Source organism: Lygodium microphyllum, chromosome 24 (genome assembly GCF_053477565.2).
Source record: "Lygodium microphyllum isolate KBCC chromosome 24, Lygodium_microphyllum_v1.1.10, whole genome shotgun sequence".
Lineage (NCBI taxonomy): Eukaryota > Viridiplantae > Streptophyta > Polypodiopsida > Schizaeales > Lygodiaceae > Lygodium > Lygodium microphyllum.
In genome coordinates this window covers 9,156,090-9,174,847 of record NC_141158.1, presented here as the reverse complement: position 1 = coordinate 9,174,847, position 18,758 = coordinate 9,156,090, and positions in this window count along the sequence as shown.

The window sequence follows — 18,758 nt, the reverse complement described above, 5'->3', positions numbered from 1 at the left end:
AAAACCTTCTGAGTGGGGATGGATTGTAATAAGCGGGATACACACCGACTAGGGTTTAGACACCCTATCACACTGACAGGGGTATTTAAGGTGTAAGAGCCCCAGATTAGGGCAACCAGTTATTATCAAGATCATACTCTCACCTTCAACTCCAGCTTCCATGGCTTCCTCCTTCCTTCTCTCCTTTTTTCTCTCTTTCTCTCTCTCCTTCTAGTCTTCTTCCTTCTTCTTCTTGCTCACTCTCTCTCCCTCCAGCTCTTCTTCTCTCTCCTCTCAACTTCTTTCATTACATAGATACCTAAGGTTGGATGGAGGGGGAGAATATCTCTCCAATGGGTTTTCTAAAATTTTATAGAGAAATGGTACACAAAGGCAGTATACACGTAGATATACTTCGCAACAAAATGGAATTACTGAGCGAAAAAATAGGCGTATTGCAAAGGTGGTTCATGCATTGATGTTAAAAAGAAACTTGTCTCATTACTATTGGGTTGAAGTAGTTGATACTACTATATACATTATGAACAAGACACCCCACACTGATACTATACATGATATGACACTCGAAGAGAAGTTCACAGGTAAAAAGCCAAATCTTTCCTGTCTAAAGGTATTTGGATGTATTGCTTATGTGCATATTTCTGATGAGTTGTGTAGTAAATTGGATCCCAAAGCATAAAAATGTGTATTTGTTGGATATTCTCTTGATCAAAAGGGATATAGATGTACAACCCTATTACACGTGAGCTGAGAGTTAGCAGGGATGTTGTTTTTATGAAATGAGTAGCTGGTATAGTAATGTGCATAATGCAATTGGGGTTGATGAGCATGAGATTGTAACTTTGTAGAAAACAGGTCAATAGTCACAGAGAGTGAGTGGACCACAAGAGTCTCCTAGTCATTGTTCTATTAATATACCTTGGAGTGGTAGATTGATGTCACAGGTTACTCTACCAAGTATATCATAAATGTCAAGAAAAGGTAAAGAGAAGGTTGGGGACTCACCTATCATGACATATGTATCATTAGGTTTCTCTCATATTGATGCTGATTCTAGATGGCTCTAAGTAGAGCTTGGATGAGTAGTTTGGGATTCCATCTATTAAAACACTTGGTGTGCAGAAGGCACAAGAGAATGTTAAGGCACCTAGCAGTGATCCAGGTCCATGCAGGTCAAGTAGAGTGAGAAAGCCAATGCAACAATTGACATATGGCAGCTATATAGCTCATCACTATGCATATATGGCTAAAGTTGTGCACGATATGGAACCCACTTGTTTTGAGAATAAAGTGGGGAATGAGTATTAGGATCATGCTATGGATGAAGAAATGGCTACACTTAATGGAGAATGACACATGGAAGTTAGCACCCTTACCTGAAGGCAAGTATGCTATTAACTAAGAATGGGTTTACAAGGTCAAGCATAAATGAGATGGATCTATTGAGTGCTATAAGACACGATTGGTTACCAAAGGGTATGTGTAGACTCATGTTATTGATTATGAGGACTTTGCTCTCTAGTGGGACTAAAATGGCCATTGTAAGGGCTGCCATAGCACTAGTTGCATCAAAAGGATGTTAAGAATGCCTTCTTATAGAGGGAGTTGCAAGAGGAACTTTATGTGGAGCAGCCACTTGATTATGTGAATCAGAATCATCTAGATTATGTATGCACGCTTCATAAGACCTTGTATGGGTAGAAGATGTTGAAGCTATATATAGCTCACCCTATCTAGGCTGGGTCTCACCTATATATATTAGATTGTGATCAATATGATGTAGTCTTTGGGAGTTTATATGGTGTGTCTCTTCTCTCCCTCTCGTATCTCTACATATCTTCTCTCTCTACATCTCAACATGGTATCAGAGCTATCACGATCGACTACAACCAATTCTTTAAAGAAGATAATTAGGAAGTATATCTATGTAGTATCTCTTCAATTATTGATTCATGTTCTTATCATGCTTAAATTTGATGTATTGTGTCTTTTATGAGCATCTTATGTTATGAATCTTATGCATAGAAAAAGTTCACCCAATCTTAGACAAATCTTAAGAAAACCTTAAAAGTTCCTATCAAATTAGTGCTCAATTTGGAGTTCTATGTGAAAAGTTATTGTATTTCAGGTCAACTAGACTTGAAACATGAAAACAAACAAAACAATAGCTTTTCGTGCAGACTTCTACGACACAAGTTTCGTCAGGATTACTCATTCTTGAATTTTTAATTTTCTGCCAAAATTAGCGAGATCATCATCTATTCTTGGCCAAAAAGTAAAGCGATAGCATTTTGAGCATTGTTCATATTTCTCGTGTTGAGATGGCAAGCTCAACACATACAGATATTGATGATGGACCACCTGGCTAGATGGGTCCGCACATCTATACTTAGCACATTGGTGGTCATTATGATACTCACATGGCCACTGACTTATCACTTATTATATTTAGTTTGTTATACCTACCTACAATTGGCAAAGATATAACGCCAGTCAATTAGTGTAGTCTGTTATGCATTGTTTGACTAATAGGCCACTTTCCTTTATGTTATATCTTATCTATACTTTGTGTACATTGTATACTGTATGGAAGAAGAATAAGAAATCAGCAAGAAAACGTTTTGGCCTCCATCTCTCTTCTTGTGTTCTTGACTGAGCTTCCTCTTGTGTATATAGTGTGTTTGGCGCAGCAGCTCAAGCAAGTCCCCCCACCATGCGATTCTTGACATGGTATCAAAGCCGTGCTACTGAGAGAGACTGGTTTTGAAGGCTGAAGTGAAGGAAAAGAAGCAAGGTTTGAGCAAGCAAGCAACGGGTAAGAAGCTCTCCCATTCTTCCACTCTTTCTCTTGGATAGTGCTTGTGGAGGCACCGGAAGCAAGGTAGAGTGAAAATCTTAGATTGCTGTGCAAACAGAGCACTGCATATTCTGCAGATAAGCCCTTTAGTGCATTTCCACAGTTTTTTTGGGCATCTAAGGCCATTTCAGGTCCCAGTTTAGAGCCGCAAGGTTGCGGACATCAGTTTCAGGGTACACTGTGATTTCGACTATATTGGACCGAACGTGGGTGCACATGTTATAGATTTCGAATCTGTAAATTTTGAGGTATTTTCCAAGAAGAAAACATAAGGTTTATCTAAAAACAGGTTGCAAATTACATGTGTTGCTAAGAAATTAGTGAAAAAGGTTGCTTGGTATATTGCTGTGCACTTATTGTGAAAGGCTACAGAAGACCAGCTTGCTGTGTTGTATCCTTTTTTGTGATAATGACATAGAACAGTGGAAATTCCATTATTGAGAAGCTTGACAAGAACAACTACCCTTCACGGAAGTTTTGTGTGACGAACTTCCTCATTGAAAAGGGTCTTTATGAGTTTGTTTCAAGTGAAGAAAAGGAGCCAGAGCTGGATATCCCTTCGCGACTGCAGATGAACTAAATGCATGGAAAGAATGAAATGCAAAAGAGAAAAAGGTCATGTATTGGTTATCTGCAATCATTGATAATACTATGTTGGGACATATCACGAATGTAGAAACTTCACATGCATCTTGGACAATTTTTGAGAACATATTTTCAATAAATACAAAGGCACGAAAGATTCAACTTAAGCAAGAGTTGAATACCTTGAAGGAAGGGAAAATGTGTGTCAATGAGTATGTTTTGAAGGTGAGGAGCTTTGTAGATTCTTTAGTAGCAATTGATGCAATGCTTGATGATGATGATTTGGTTTCATCCACTTTAAGTGGCCTTAATAATGAGAAGACATGGAAATCATTTGTTAATTCAGTATACATATGGAAGCCATTTCCAGATTTTGATGAGCTTGTCTCTCTCATGATTATTGAAGAGATCAATATGCAGGATGATGCATCTGAAAGAAATGGTGAATAGGTCCAAGCATTTTACTCAAGTTCAAGAAGAAGACAACCTTTTGCCGAAGGAACTTTAGAGGTAGGGGGAGCTCTAGGGGAAGAGGTAAATGGCAGAATAGAGGTTCTAGAAATTCTGCTATTGTTTGCCATTATTGTAGCAAAACAGGTCATATTGCAGCCCATTGTTATGCTAAGAAGGATGATATACGCAGTGGTAAATTGCAACAAGGAAACTATGCATCGTCTTCACGACAGAATGAAGATAAAAATGAGCATTTGTTTGTTATGTAGCATATGATGAAAGCAGTTACAGGAAAGGGGACACATGATGATGTATGGTATGTTGATTCAGGTGCATCCTATCATATGACCAGTCATATTGAATGGTTTGGAGAGATGCAGGACTTACAAAATCCAGGTTATGTGTAGAGATGGGTGATGATTCATACCACCCAATTTCACACATTGAAAAGGTTTCCTTGTCCTTGCATGATGGGCATACAAAGAGTCTGATAGATGTATTACATGTGCCTCCAATCACAAATAATATAGTGTCTGTTGGCCAAATGGTAGAGCAAGGGTTGTAGGTCCAATTCAATGTTGTTTTGTAGAAGACTTTAATGATAAGTGCAGGTCAGTCGTCGCAAAAGAAAGTAGAGTTGGCCACATGTTCACTTTAGATGTTGGAATTCATGCAATGGATTGTGCTATGTATGCTAAAGGAAAATGAGTGGTTGCAGACATTGAAATATTGCATAAACATATTAGACATGCAAATGTGCAAAGGTTGAAATTAATGCAATCCAGAGGATTGGTTACATGGTTTCCTTCCTTTAGAGTTACAGAATTTCATAAAGTCTACGAAGCATGCCAGTTTGGTAAAAGCAAGCAAGACAACCCTTCTCGCATGATAGAGAAGTGAGCAGAAAAATACTTGACATAGTGCATATAGATGTTTGGGGACCTACACAGAATGTATCTCTTGGTGGTAGCAAATACTTTGTTACATTTATTGATGACTGTTCAAGGAAGCTATGGGTATATTTAATGAAGGAAAAGAGTGATGTATTTGAGCACTTCAAATCTTTCAAGGCAGTTGAAATAGAAATAAGCTTGAAAGTAAAGTGCTTGAGATTAGATGGAGGGGGAGAGTACCTCTCTAATGAGTTTAGTAGCTTCTTGAGGACTCATGGGATAAAGAGGAAATTTACTTGCAGGTATACCCCACAGCAAAATGGGGTTGCAAAAAGAAAAAATATGCATATTACAGAAGTTGCACGGGCATTAATGGCAGAAATGAATATGCCAAAACATTTTTGGTCTGAAGCTATCCATACTACTGTCTATATTATGAACAAAACTCCCATAGCTGCAGTTCATGGAATGACCCCCGAAGAATGCTTTACTAGCAAAAAGCCCGATGTATCACACTTGAAGGTATTTGGCTATGTTGCATATGTTCATGTGTCAGATGAGCTACAGAAGAAGCTTGATCCAAAGTCTAAAAAATGTATTTTTATTGAATACTCTTTAGAGCAAAAAGGGTATTGTTGTTATAACCCTGTCACAGGTGAGTTCAGAGTGAGCAGGGATGTTATTTTTTATGAGATGAATAGTTGGTATGCACATGCTAGTGATGTATTAGATGATGATAATAATCATGATAGCTATGTACAAAAAGAAAAACAAGAATCACGGAGCCTTAGTGGACTAGAAACATCATATGGTACTACACCTACAGTGAGCCCTTGGTCTGGGGGAGACTAAGGAGTAGTCCCACATCTTCAGGTGGATTTATAAGTGTTGCAAGCAAAGACAAAGAAAAGAAGAAAGTGCTAGATGGTAATGATGCATTTACTAGTGATTTGGGATTTGATGGAGATTCTAGTGGTTCAGAGAGTTTGGATGATGAGCTTGGTATTCCTTCAATCATCAGGACACTAGGTGTACAGAGGGCTCATACTAATGTAAAGGCGCCATTGAGTGATCCAGTGGTACACAGGTCTAGTAGGGTCACATACCTTGTTAAAAGATTTGGGTTTGAAGGTTATGCAACTCATCATTATGCTTATATGGTAAAACTAGTTGAGAATGCTAAGCCCACTTGTTTTGAGGATATTATTAGTCATGCTCATTGGGATGCAGCAATGGATGAGGAGATGGCTGCATTAAAAGCCAATAAGACTTGGGATTTGGTACCCTTGCCTAAGGGTAAGAAAGCTATTAGCTGTAAGTGGGTTTACAAAGTCAAGAATAATGCAGATGGTTTCGTTAGTAGGTATAAGGCTAGGCTGGTTGCAAAAGGCTATGCTCAAACATATGGCATAGATTATGAAGAGACATTCAGTCCAGTTGCTAGGATGGCAATTGTTAGATGCGTGATTGCCTTGGCAGTAGCCAAAGGTTGGAGTTTGCAGCAAATGGATGTTAAGAATGCCTTCTTGCATGGTGAATTGCAAGAAGAAGTGTACATGGAGGAACCAGGAGGTTATGAGGATTTAGAGCATCCCACATATGTGTGCAGGTTAAAGAAGACACTCTATGGGCTGAAGCAAGCACCTAGAGCATGATCTGACAAGATCGATGAGTATCTTGTTAATATTGGATTTTGTATTTATGATGCTAATCACTCACTTTATGTGAGAAGGGGAGATGCAGGTCTAGTCATCATAGTTATTTATGTGGGTGACTTGATTATTACATGTGATAGTGACAATGGGATTGCTGAAGTTAAGGACTTCTTGAAGAAGAAGTTTGAGATGAAAGATTTGGGTGAGTTGAGATACTTTCTTGGTATTGAGGTGATCAGATGTGATGATGGTATATGGCTATCCCAAAGGCAGTATGGCTTGGATATGTTATCCAAGTATGGTATGACAGCATATAAGCCTCTTTTAGTACCATTGGAGCAAAATGTGAAGTTGAGTGCCGATGTTGGGGATGAGATAGAAGACACTACTATATTCAGGAGGATAGTAGGGAGTTTGATCTATGTGACTATCATAAGGCCAGACTTGAGCTATGCTGTTGGCCTTGTCAGTCAGTTTATATGCAGATGCCTAGAAAGCCTCACTTGGATGCAGTTAGACGTATATTGAGATATGTGAAGTACATTATGGACTTTTTTATGAGATAGGTAAGGATGTAAAGGTCTTTGGATACACAGATGCAGATTGGGCTGGTAGCATGTTAGACAGAAGATCTACTAGTGGATTCATGTTTTCCCTTAGTAGTGTAGTAGTTACATGGAGCAGCAAAAAGCAACCTATAGTTGTTTTATTGAGTACGGAGGCTAAGTATAGAGGTATAGTATAGAGGTACTACTATGGCAGCATGTGAGGTGGTATGGCTACAAAATTTATTAGGTGATTTGGATGTACAGGGAGATGCTTCAATTGTCATTTATTGCGATAACATGAGTAGCATACAACTAGCTAGGAATCCAGTGTTCCATGCTAGGACAAAACACATTGAGGTACACTACCACTTTGTGAGAGAGAAGGTACTTACAGGAGAGATTGACTTGGTATATGTCAGCACACAGGATCAGATAGTTGACATTTTCACAAAGACATTGGGTGCAGAGAAGCTTCAAAAGTTTCGAAGCTTATTTCGAGTTGCAGAGATAGAGTTGAGCTTGAGGGGGAGTGTTGAGATGGAAAGCTCAACACGTGCGGACATTGATGATGGACCGCCTGGCTAGATGAGTCCGCACATCTATACTTAGCACGTTGGTGGTCATTATGATACTCACATGGCCACTGACTTATCACTTATTATATTTAGTTTGTTACACCTATCTACATTTGGTAAAGATATAGCGCCAATCAATTAGTGTAGTCTGTTATACACTATTTGACTTAGTAGGCCACTTTCCTTTATGTTGTATCTTATCTATGCTTTGTGTACATTGTATAGTGTGTGGAAGAAGAAGAAGAAGAAATCAGCAAGAAAACGTTTTGTCCTCCATCTCTCTTCTTGTGTTCTTGATTGAGCTTCCTCTTGTGTATACAGTGTGTGTTTGGTGCAACAGCTCAATCAAGTCCCCCCACCACACGATTCTTGACATCTCGTCTATGTTGGGCCGATTTCTTCTCTCACATGTTTTGTCTATTTTGAGTCACTTTATTCTTGCCTATGTTTTGTCTACCTTGGGTCTCTTTCTTTTGAAGTAGGCTATTTGAACTAAACATATTTCCTTATAGCATTTCTTCTGCGTACGATTTATTGTGCTGCACTTTTGTCTCGTCATTTCGTATATGGTGTGTAGATTTTGTGATCTCATATTGTACGTATTCTCTTAGCCAGCTATGTCAAATTCAATAATTGTCAACGGATTTTCTTCTGGACAACGTTCCGTTCCTCACTTTCAAGGACAAGGATTGCTTGGGTGGAAAGTAAAGATGTTGTTAATTCTTGAAGGCGATGACTTACATGATATTGTTCTTGGTAATTATGAACGCTCACCTCAACCAATTGATCAAGCTCATGATAATACCCTTGTATTTGAAGGACCTATCTTTGAAGAATGGCAACCTATTTATAATGAGTGGGTCAAATGTGACAAAGCAGCTCGTTTCTATATTCTTTTTACTCTTCAAGAATCTCTTATGCTTGATGTATGTAATCTTTTAACCTCACAAGCTATATGGGAGTATTTAATAGTAAATTTTGAGAAGAAATCCATTATATAAATACTTTATCTTCGTAGTCAGCTCACTGAGTTACAATACAACATCAGAACTTCTATAACACACATATCGAATCAATCAAGAACATTATCAATCAGCTTGTTGCTGTCTGCTGGTGGTGATTTTATTTCATGAAAACAATTGGTAACATATCTTCTTGATACAATAAAGGATCCTGCTTATGATAATATTGTTACTATATTATCTAACAAAGATGGGATTAATTTTGATCAAGCTTATATATCTTTGATTGAATATTCACAATGACATGAATGACGAAGCATAAATAAAGAAACAACTATGCTCTCACAAGAGGACACACAATCAAAACAAACAAACCAAGCTTTACTTGCTCAAATGCATTCCTTTCCATCCTCTACCTGTAGGAGTTATCGTGGTGGTAACTTCTCTCATCTCAAGTTTCCTAACACACATTGTTCTTACTGCAATAGAAACAGTCACACCACAGATGATTGCTAGGCAAAGCAATACGACGAAGAATATGTTATTACAAAAAAAAATCACGTTTATCTAGAGATTATTCTCCTTGTGACTACTGTAAAAAGAGTGATAATCCAACCCATCTATGTTTCAAGAGGCATTCTGATTCAGATCGTACTAGAACATATACTGCTACACATAACAACACTACTGAAGAAGAAATTATGTGAGTTATTCTCTCTCTCTGAAAAGGATACTTTATATTCGTGGTGGATCTCTTTTTATTATTGATTCTGGTGCTATAGGAAACGTGACATATCAGTCCCAATAATTAGATAATTATCATTCTATTCCTGTCAAGAAATTGGTTTATCTTGCTGATTACACAACCTGCCAAGTCAAAGGTATAGGTGATTTATATCTTGGTACTCTTTCTTGAACAAGATTTCTGCATGGAGTTCTACATATTCTAGATCTACAAAGGAATCTTCTTTCAGTTGCAAGACTTGTGAATCTTGGTCTCTTTATTGGTTTTGACCATACCAAGTGCCGCATTGAGAAAGATAGCCAAACCATAGCTGTTGCTCCTCGAAATGGTAATCTTTTTTAGCTATCTTTAAATGAAGATGTTGCAAATATTGTTACAGCTCCAGGCTATCTTAACAATGAAATATGGCATCATCGCTTTATTCACTCTATTTTTTCTAAGCTTGTGATATTTGTCGATGTGACCTTGTTCAAGGTATGGAATTCGAAGCTCATCCTCATATGGGTATTTGTGAATATTGTGCACTTTTTGAAAGAATTTTTGCAAATCCTTTTCCATTTCCACAACAACTCATTCTAGAGATTTGCTTGATCTTATTCACACACACTGATATTTGGACCTTTTCCTCCATCGAAATCTCAATATCGATATTTGATGACTTTTATTGATGATTCTCAAGATACACCACTCTTTTTCTCTTACAACACAAATTGAAAACTTTATTATCTTTTAAGCAATATCAAAAAGCTACAGAACTTCATACTTGTTGTGACATCAAGAAACTTTGCAGTGATAATGATAAGAATACATTTCAAATGATTTTGATGATTATTGTAATACTTAGGATATTCATCATGAATATATGGTTCCCTACTCTCCTCAATAAAATGGTATTGTTGAACGTAAAAACAAGACTATTCTCAATGCCATGCGATGTATGCTCATTCATTCTGGCTTATCTCGATGTTTTTAGGCTGAAGCAGTCTTAAAAGCAGTATTTATGCAAAATCATCTTCCTACAACTGCTCCTTCTAGTAAAATACCGATTACTACTTGGATAGGTAAAACTCCTTTTGTTTCATATTTTCGAACTTTTAGATGTATTGCTTATATTTATGTACCCAAAGAGACTCGCATAAAACTTGATCCTCCTGGTTTGAAAGTTTTTCTCATTGGATATTCAACTTTTCTAAGGGATACAAGTTTTATGATCCATCTTCCAAGAAGGTAATCATAAGTCGTGATGCTATTTTCAACGAGCAACTTATGGGCAACACATGGTCTCAGGAGGATGCTGGGTGGACGTGGTCACTAGAGGGCGTTGATGATACAAAGTCATTACTCACTTCTTTTCCTTTTCTATATTATGATGAACCTCCTTTACGAGATAATATTGACTCTTTAAATCAAGATTCACAACCTACACCTATTATTGCTAATGATAACCTTGATGTTGATCTTTATGTTGATCTTCCAATTGTTAATGAGCATGGTACTTGTCATGTTTATGATACTGATATTCTTGTGAATGCTCTCAATATTTTTGAAGATATTGTCTCTTACAGTGATGCCATGTCACCCACAAAAGGAACAATGGCAGGAGGCCATGGAAGCTGAGTATGAATCTCTTCTCTCTAAAGGTACATGGATTCTAACTGAGTTACTACCTGGACATGTTGCTATTAAATGCAAGTGGGTTTATAGGACTAAAACAAAAGCAGATGGAACATTTGATAAATTCAATGCAAGGCTAGTTGCCAAAGGTTTCTCACAATTGCAAGATTTGATTATGAAGAAACTTTCTCACATGTTGTTTCTATTACCAGTATTCGGGTCTTGTAAGTTTTTACTATTGAATTTGATTTGGAGGTTCACCAAATCAATGTGAGAATTGCTTTTCTTAATGGTGATTTAAAGGAAGAGATATACATGGAGCAACCAAAGGTATTTGTAGTCAAACATAAGGAAAATCTTGCTTGCAAACTTCATCATGCACTCTATGGTCTCAAACAATCTTCACGAGCTTGGTATCAGAAGATTGATCTCTTCCTTACAAAACAAGGTTTTATCTCTTGTTCTTTAGATCTAACTTATATATCAAGCACTGCAATGATAGTTTTTTTATTCTTGCTCTATATGTGGATGATACCATACTTATTTTTAACAATCTCAACTTCCTTCAACAAGTAAAGAAGGTTTTATCTTTTGCATTTCACATGGTTGATCTTGGAGATATACACTCATGTCTTGGTATTCAGATTCAATGCTATCGAGAAAAGGGTGTTTTATTACTAAGTCAAACAAAGTTCAGTGAAGATATTATTCAAAAGTTTGATCTGGGTTTTGCACATCCTGCTAGTTCTCCTTGTCTTGTGAGCTATACCAAAACCTCGCATTTTCTTCAGAATGATGGACAATTAGCATTACATCAACCTTATGCTAATCTTCTTAGATGTCTTCAATTTGTTGGCTAAAATTCTCACCCCTCACATTCTTTTTGTTGCAAATTATCTTGGACAACATCTTAGTTCTCCATGCCTTAAACATTGGACTGTAGCTAAATGAGTTTTGAAGTATTTGAAAGGCACTAAAGATTTTGGGTTGGTTTATCAGCGCCAACATTTCAACTTTTGGGTTATATAGATGTAGATTGGGAAAAGATAGAAGATATGTAAAGACGCGAGAGGGAGAGAAGAGACACACCATATACACTCCCAAAGACTACATCATATTGATCACAATCTACATATATATAGGTGAGACCCAGTCTAGATAGGGTGAGCTATACATAGCTCCAATAGAAGCAACCACGTAGGGTATAGCATGATAGGATTGCAAAAAACCTTGTTAGCTTTGAATTTCATAGAGCATAGGTTAATGTAATATTTCCATAGTGAAATATTAATCGACCCTAAAACCCGCACACCCCACGCTAAATGCAACCCAAAGTAATCTCCTGCAATGTTAAATGTTGGTGGCTAAGTGCTTACTCCGCGCGCATTAATAAACTCCAGCTCCGTGTCATGTATGGAAGACCGTGGCTTGAAACCGCAAGCCCACACGGGAACACCCTTCACGGGAAAAGGCAAATAAATAATGATTAAAATTAGTGTAAATTCTTTTATAATAACCCCCTCCCTCTCAGTCAATGCATGGCAAGGAGAGGGAGTGTGGGAAGAGCTTGAGTGGTGGAGAGCATGGGGGAGGGAGGAGGCATGTAGAGCAACGTGTGTGGCTATCTCCCCCCACCTTAGCCGATAAGACCTCCCCCCCTCTCAAGCTTAAGGATGGGAGAGAGAGGAGAGTCGTGGAGCTGCCACCCTGCCACTGTGGAAGCTGCCAGGCTACCCCGCCCGCTGCCACATTGCGCCACGCCGCCTTCATCGTTTCCACTACCATCATCATAATCATCATCCTCGTCCTCTCCTTCATCTTCATCCTCATCGACATCTCCACCCCCATCCCAATCATTTTCTCTCTCCACGTCATTATCTGTGGAGCAGAAGCTTAGAAGCTTCTTTTTGGAAGTTTCCATTAAAGGCCTCCACAAGCCCTATTCACACGTGCATTGCGGGTTTTCTTAAAACCTCATTCTGTAAGGGCCGTGTCCTACGCGGAGGGGAAGATCTCGGTCAGAGAGGATTCGTAACGCGTAAGAGACCCAAGAAGAAGTTGCTGAATCGAGATTTAATGGCTCCCAAGAAAATGGCGAGAGGAGCACAGGCGGGAGCTTCCCAACCCGAGTTCGCGTGTGGACAACACCCCAAACCTCAATGCCTAGGTTCTTAAAAATTGATTCCGCATGAAAAGAATGCACTAGGCATGTCAAATTCTCGTAAGCGAGTTTAATTAAATTTGGAAATTTTAATTGCTCGCTCGATTTACAAGGTTTAGTTGCATGTCGTGCATTTGAAATTGCTTGCACTTCCAAGTTGCAATCGTGAATGCATATTGCATAAGTTAAAAGGTGGATTTGTCTAAATGCATCCTTGATTGCCTCATGAAAAAAGAACATCACATAATGCACTTAGGTAATAATTTCCTAGTTGTGATTCGTATGAGATAATCGTTGACATCCATTAGATGTTTTCCAATTAGTTGCAATGCATGAAAGGGATTTATGTACCTTGCAAATTGCATGGGGTGATAATTACATCCTAGGGTGGGCTAAGTGTTGAAGGACAAATTAAATCAATAATGGTCTCATGGCATTCGCTCATGCATGAAGTTCTTTTATCAAAGTTTGTATTTAGGAAAGGATGCATCTTCATATTAAAGCTTGAATTCAATGCATTAAATGTAGGGTTTATAAACATAGTTCTGAATGTAAAGTGGAAGGCCTATTGTATTGACAGTTGATACTAGTCCAATTGGCATAGGTTGGGCTGTGGGTCAAGATGATGCAGATGGAAATAGGTACGCTATTCGGTTTGGGGCGAAAGTCCTAAACGAGAGATAGAGGAGGTATCCGCAAATCAAGAGGGAATTACTGGGAATTGTTACGGCTCTCAAATGTGACAAGGAGTACTTTATTGGAGCCTTAGTTGTGGTAGAGACGGATTGCTTGCCATTGATAGGTATGATTACGAGTTGCTCTACTCCGGATATAGCTATGCTGAGATGGATCACATACATCAAGTCATTAAATTCAGAATTTAAACACATAGCAAGGAAGGATAATCCAGTGGCGGATATGCTGTCTAGAGCCAGATATGATGATGAGGAGACACTACTTGGCAGAAGAGGATGATGTAGAAATTTCAACCGCTATGGTTGATCATGTTTGCCATGTCTATGATATTGTGGCTTTCATAGAAGAACTCTATGTTGGAGATTGGTTGCAGATTGGAAAGTACCTTAGTACACTAAGCAAAAGAGATGAATGGACAGATGAAGAGTTCAAGAAGATCATAAGAAAAGCCTATGTTTATTTTCTCAAGGACGGATTTCTTTGGAAGCACCCGAAGAAAAGAGGTGGATTACCCTTGTGGGTTGTCTGCGATAAAGAGACTCAGTTATAGGTGATGAGAGAGTTTCATGAGAGTCCTTGGGCTGGTCATAGAGGAGTGTGGGCTACTTATGAGAAAATCAAGGAAAAATATTGGTGAAAAGGCATGTACAGAGATGTTTCTCGCTTTGTAGAGACTTGCAGAGATTGTCAAATGTATTCCGTAGTGCGTCATCAAGATGAGCTTCATCCAACCTATCCGCTATGCATTCATTATAAGTGGGTAGTTGACTTGGTTACTATGCCTATGGGTCTATGGCAGATGAGATATATTGTTTTGGCTAGAGAGGATCTTACCAATCATGTTGAGGGTAGACCTTTGAGAACGAAAACCACTAGTGCAGTGTGTAAGTTCTTATTGGAAGAAATTTTCAGCAGGTATGGTTGTGTGGGTAAGATTACTACAGATCGCAGTGAATTAGATGCAGATGAAGCTAGGGAGTTTTTCTTTCAACTAGGAATCAAGTTGGCTCTAACCATAGCATACAATCCAGAGGGAAATGGAAAAAGTGAAAGAGGGCATCCACCGATAGTGAAAGGATTAGCCAAAGCATGCAGAGGACGGATTGGAGAATGGCCGAGACTTCTACCATTTGCTTTTGTGCGACTCACAGTGTTACCACAAGATATATGCCGGCAGAGTTGATGTATGGTCAGAAACCGGTTATGCCGACTGAGACTTGTGCTTTGACTTGGTCAGTTTTACCTTGGCAGGAGGATTTGACGAGAGAGGAGATCTTAGCTCTTCGGATCCAGAAGTTGGAGAGAAGACCAGAGGATATTCAGCTAGCTATTGACAGGTTGAAGGTTGCTAGACTTAGAAATAAGGACAGGTTTGACAGCAGGCATCACTTGCGGCCTAGAGCAATAGAAGAGGGAGACTGGGTATTAGTTTTTGATAGCAACCTTGAAAATCAGCATACTGCACTTCGGAAGATGGTTTGGGCTGTACATAGTCAGACATGTCTTTGATAATGCAACATATGAGCTGACAGAATTGGATGGGACAGTGCTTAGAGTGCCCATTGCAAGAAAAAGAATCAAGATTTTCAAGAAAAGAGTGCCCATTGGATGGGACAGTGCTTAGAGTGCCCATTGCAGGAAAAAGAATCGAGATTTTCAAGAAAAGAGATGATGAGGATTATGCATTGGAAGAATTTGCAAGAGAAGGGCAATGAGAAGAAACTCCAGTAGAAGAGACAGATGATATGACAGATAATCTTGCTGATATACCGGAAATAGACAATGAAGAGATTGATCTGTACGTGGATCTTGATGACAATGATCATGGGTAGTTGGCCCATCCGGAGGATGCACAGGATCAGAGGGGGTGGATGTCGTATTGTTGTGCATCCGAGGTGTGGAATCCACCAAAAATTTGTGTGTGTGACATTTGTTACTTTGTACATACTTAGTCGTTGTGTTTGCATTTTGTTCTGTGTGGGCAGTATAAAAAGAGAGGGGTCTTCTGCTGCCTTTCCTTTCAGTTGGGGTTGCACAAATGAGTGCTGATATCAATGTATGACATGGAGGGAAGCTGATAGATAGAGGGAAGGGCAACCACCTATCAAGTAATATGGAAAATGGCCTTTTAAGCGTGTGCTTAGCCTCCAGGAGCCACTGAGTATATAAAAGCTTCTGTGAATTGTTACAGTCCAAGTACCCAGCAGCTTGGTTCAGAACTACCAATAGTGCAAGCTTGACCAGATCATCCTCGAAGGTGTTCCACAGAGGTGGCAGCCATGGCAGCAGTTTTAACCCCAAGTCTGTTGGCAAGCCTGCTGTGGCAGCAGCCTCCAAGAATGTTAACAAGTTGGGCAGTCTGAGCCTAGATGAGACTTCTTTTGCCCACATTGTGGCAGCCAAGAAAGAAGCTGCTAGTGTGGCCAGTGCTCAAAGGAAGCTGAAGGTTGCAGAGTACGGCAGAAAGTAGGGTAAAGCCAGCAGGGTTGCCCCTAACGTTACTTCTGTGCCACCAGCAACAGCTGAGCCTAAAAGATGCAAATTCATCACACCACAGAGCGATCCCTTGCACGTTGCATACCATGATGACGAATGGGGTGTTCTTGTCCATGACGACAGGTTGCTATTTGAGCTCTTGGTTCTAGCGGGTGCCCAAGTTGGTCTACCATTCTCCACAAAAGGGATAGCTACATGTCTACATTTTGTGGCTTTGATCCTCTGGCAGTTGCTTCATTCACTGAGAAGCATATCCAATTGCTGGAAGCAGATCAAACCCTTCTACTTCCTGGAGGGAAAATTCGAGGTGTTGTGGAGAATGCCCATCAGATTTTAGAGATAATATAGGAGCATGGCTCCTTTGGACAAGTACTTCTGGGGCTTTGTAAATCACAAGCCCATGATTAACAGTTACCGCTATATCCGAAGCAGGTGCCCGTGAAGACATCAAAATGAGAGAGCATTAGCAAAGACTTAGTAAGGAGAGGATTCCGGTTTGTTGGACCTACCATCATATATTCTTTCATGCAAGCAGTAGGGATGACCAACGATCATTTGATGCAGTGCTTCAGACATCAAGAGTGCATCAAGCTTGCCTCAGTATCTCAAGTGGCAGTGGAAGATAAATTGCAAGAACCCCAGTGCTTTAGGTTGTACGGAGAGTGTGAGTTTTTCTCATTACACTTGGATGTGGACCAAGGAGTACAGGCCAAGCAACATGAGTGTTTCAGTGATCAGCTAAGTGAAACACACTTAGAAGAACAAGAGATAGAAAGATAGATAATGGAACTTGTAGGAGTGATCAGGAGGACCAAGAAACTACTAATAGTGAGAGTGGTTAGGGTGTACTCTAGCAATCAATTGAAACAGATGGCTAAAATTCATGCTGACAGCAAAGAAAACAATCTATGTCATACCAGGTTGTCTTCGAAACGAAGACTGTCTAGAGGACCTTTTCCTCAGGGTAAAGGGTGACAGCAGCCAAAGTGTTAAGTGTTTTGGGGCATAGATGAGGAGTTAGAGGACTTTTATGATTTCAGTAGCAGCTACACGTTTCAAGGCACTTAGTGGGAGCTCAGAATTGGTCATTCGACATGATATGGGAGAAAAGCAATCCACCAAAATTATTGGCTCTCGGGAATTCTGCTATTGTGAGTGAGGGGTCGCTTTTCTGGTCCGAAAGTGGCGTGTTGATGCAGAAGAGCCATATTGAGAGGAAGAAAAAGCTCCATTGGCTGGTTTCGAGGGGATGGAGGAGAGAATGAGGGGAACAAGGTAGTACTAACGCATCCAAGTGGAGGTGTTCTCTGACCAGAAGATTGAATGTTGGAGGGGAGAAGAGTTCGGTTCCTTTTTTCTGACCATGAGGCAACTGGGTTCGGCGCCGTCTCCTGGTTGTAGGCGAGTGACCCCTGTTATAGTGCCTTGAAGATGGGTACCGACTCCTGTGCCTCTTTGGTGAAGAAGATATACTTCTATGCATGTGACGTTTTGGAGTGGTAGACTGACTCCTCCGATGTTTCTTGGACGAGGGTGAACGACTTCTATGCCTGCTCTGCTAGTACGTAGATCAGAAGACCTGCTTCTGCGATCACGAAGGCTGCTTCTAGCATAGGAAGCCATTCTTTTTGACAAGAAAATCATCTCAAAGATCTCATTCAGTCGGCCAAGTGCTTGAAAGCATCAAGGTCAATGATACGGAGGTTTGGCATTTAGACGACGAACAGTGCTCTTCTTCTACAGTTAAAGAAGACATTTTCAATTCTGTGGCAAAAGAGTTGTCAGGTGCACTGGTGATCAGATCTGTTACAGTACCGCTAACAGATACACTGGGCACTCTTCCTGACCGAGAACTTGCTTCAAGGATTGCAGAAATGATCAAATATGGGCTGATCAGAGATGCTCCATTCTTTGAATGGCAGGAGAAAAACATGAAAGCATTGCTAGCAAGGCACATCAAAAGAAAAGAAAAAAAAAAATCTTATTGTGACAAATTCAATTGTTTCACCTTTATACTTGGACAAGGTTACTGCTGCTGTTAAACATGGAGGTGCCCATTTTTATGGTTGAGCATGTCATCTTACCTGATGGAGAGCAGTATAAAGATATGGACACTTTGATGAAAGTGTTTGATAAAGCCATAGAAACACGTATGGAGAGAAGAGGAATGAAAAACAGAGCATGAGAGAGGCTGTTATTGATAAGGAAGAACCACATGGAGAGAGAGGGAGAAGACCGCTGCGTCCCTTCATGAGAGAGAGAGAAAGAGAGAGGCAGATTTTATTGATTGTGTTCTAAGATTGCCTTGTGGCTGCCAAAATTATGTGATTCAGAGTTTGTCTTTGATGAGGACTTGTCTAACCTCCCTTGCTATTGGATTGACTCTGGTGAAGTGCAGCTAGTATTGCATACATTCAAGTTTGAATGCCGCACTTCAAGAAGCTGGAGGCCTGAACCAGTTGATGATGAGACCAATCTCTGACATTGGGTCATCTCGCACTTGCATTGGTACAAACAT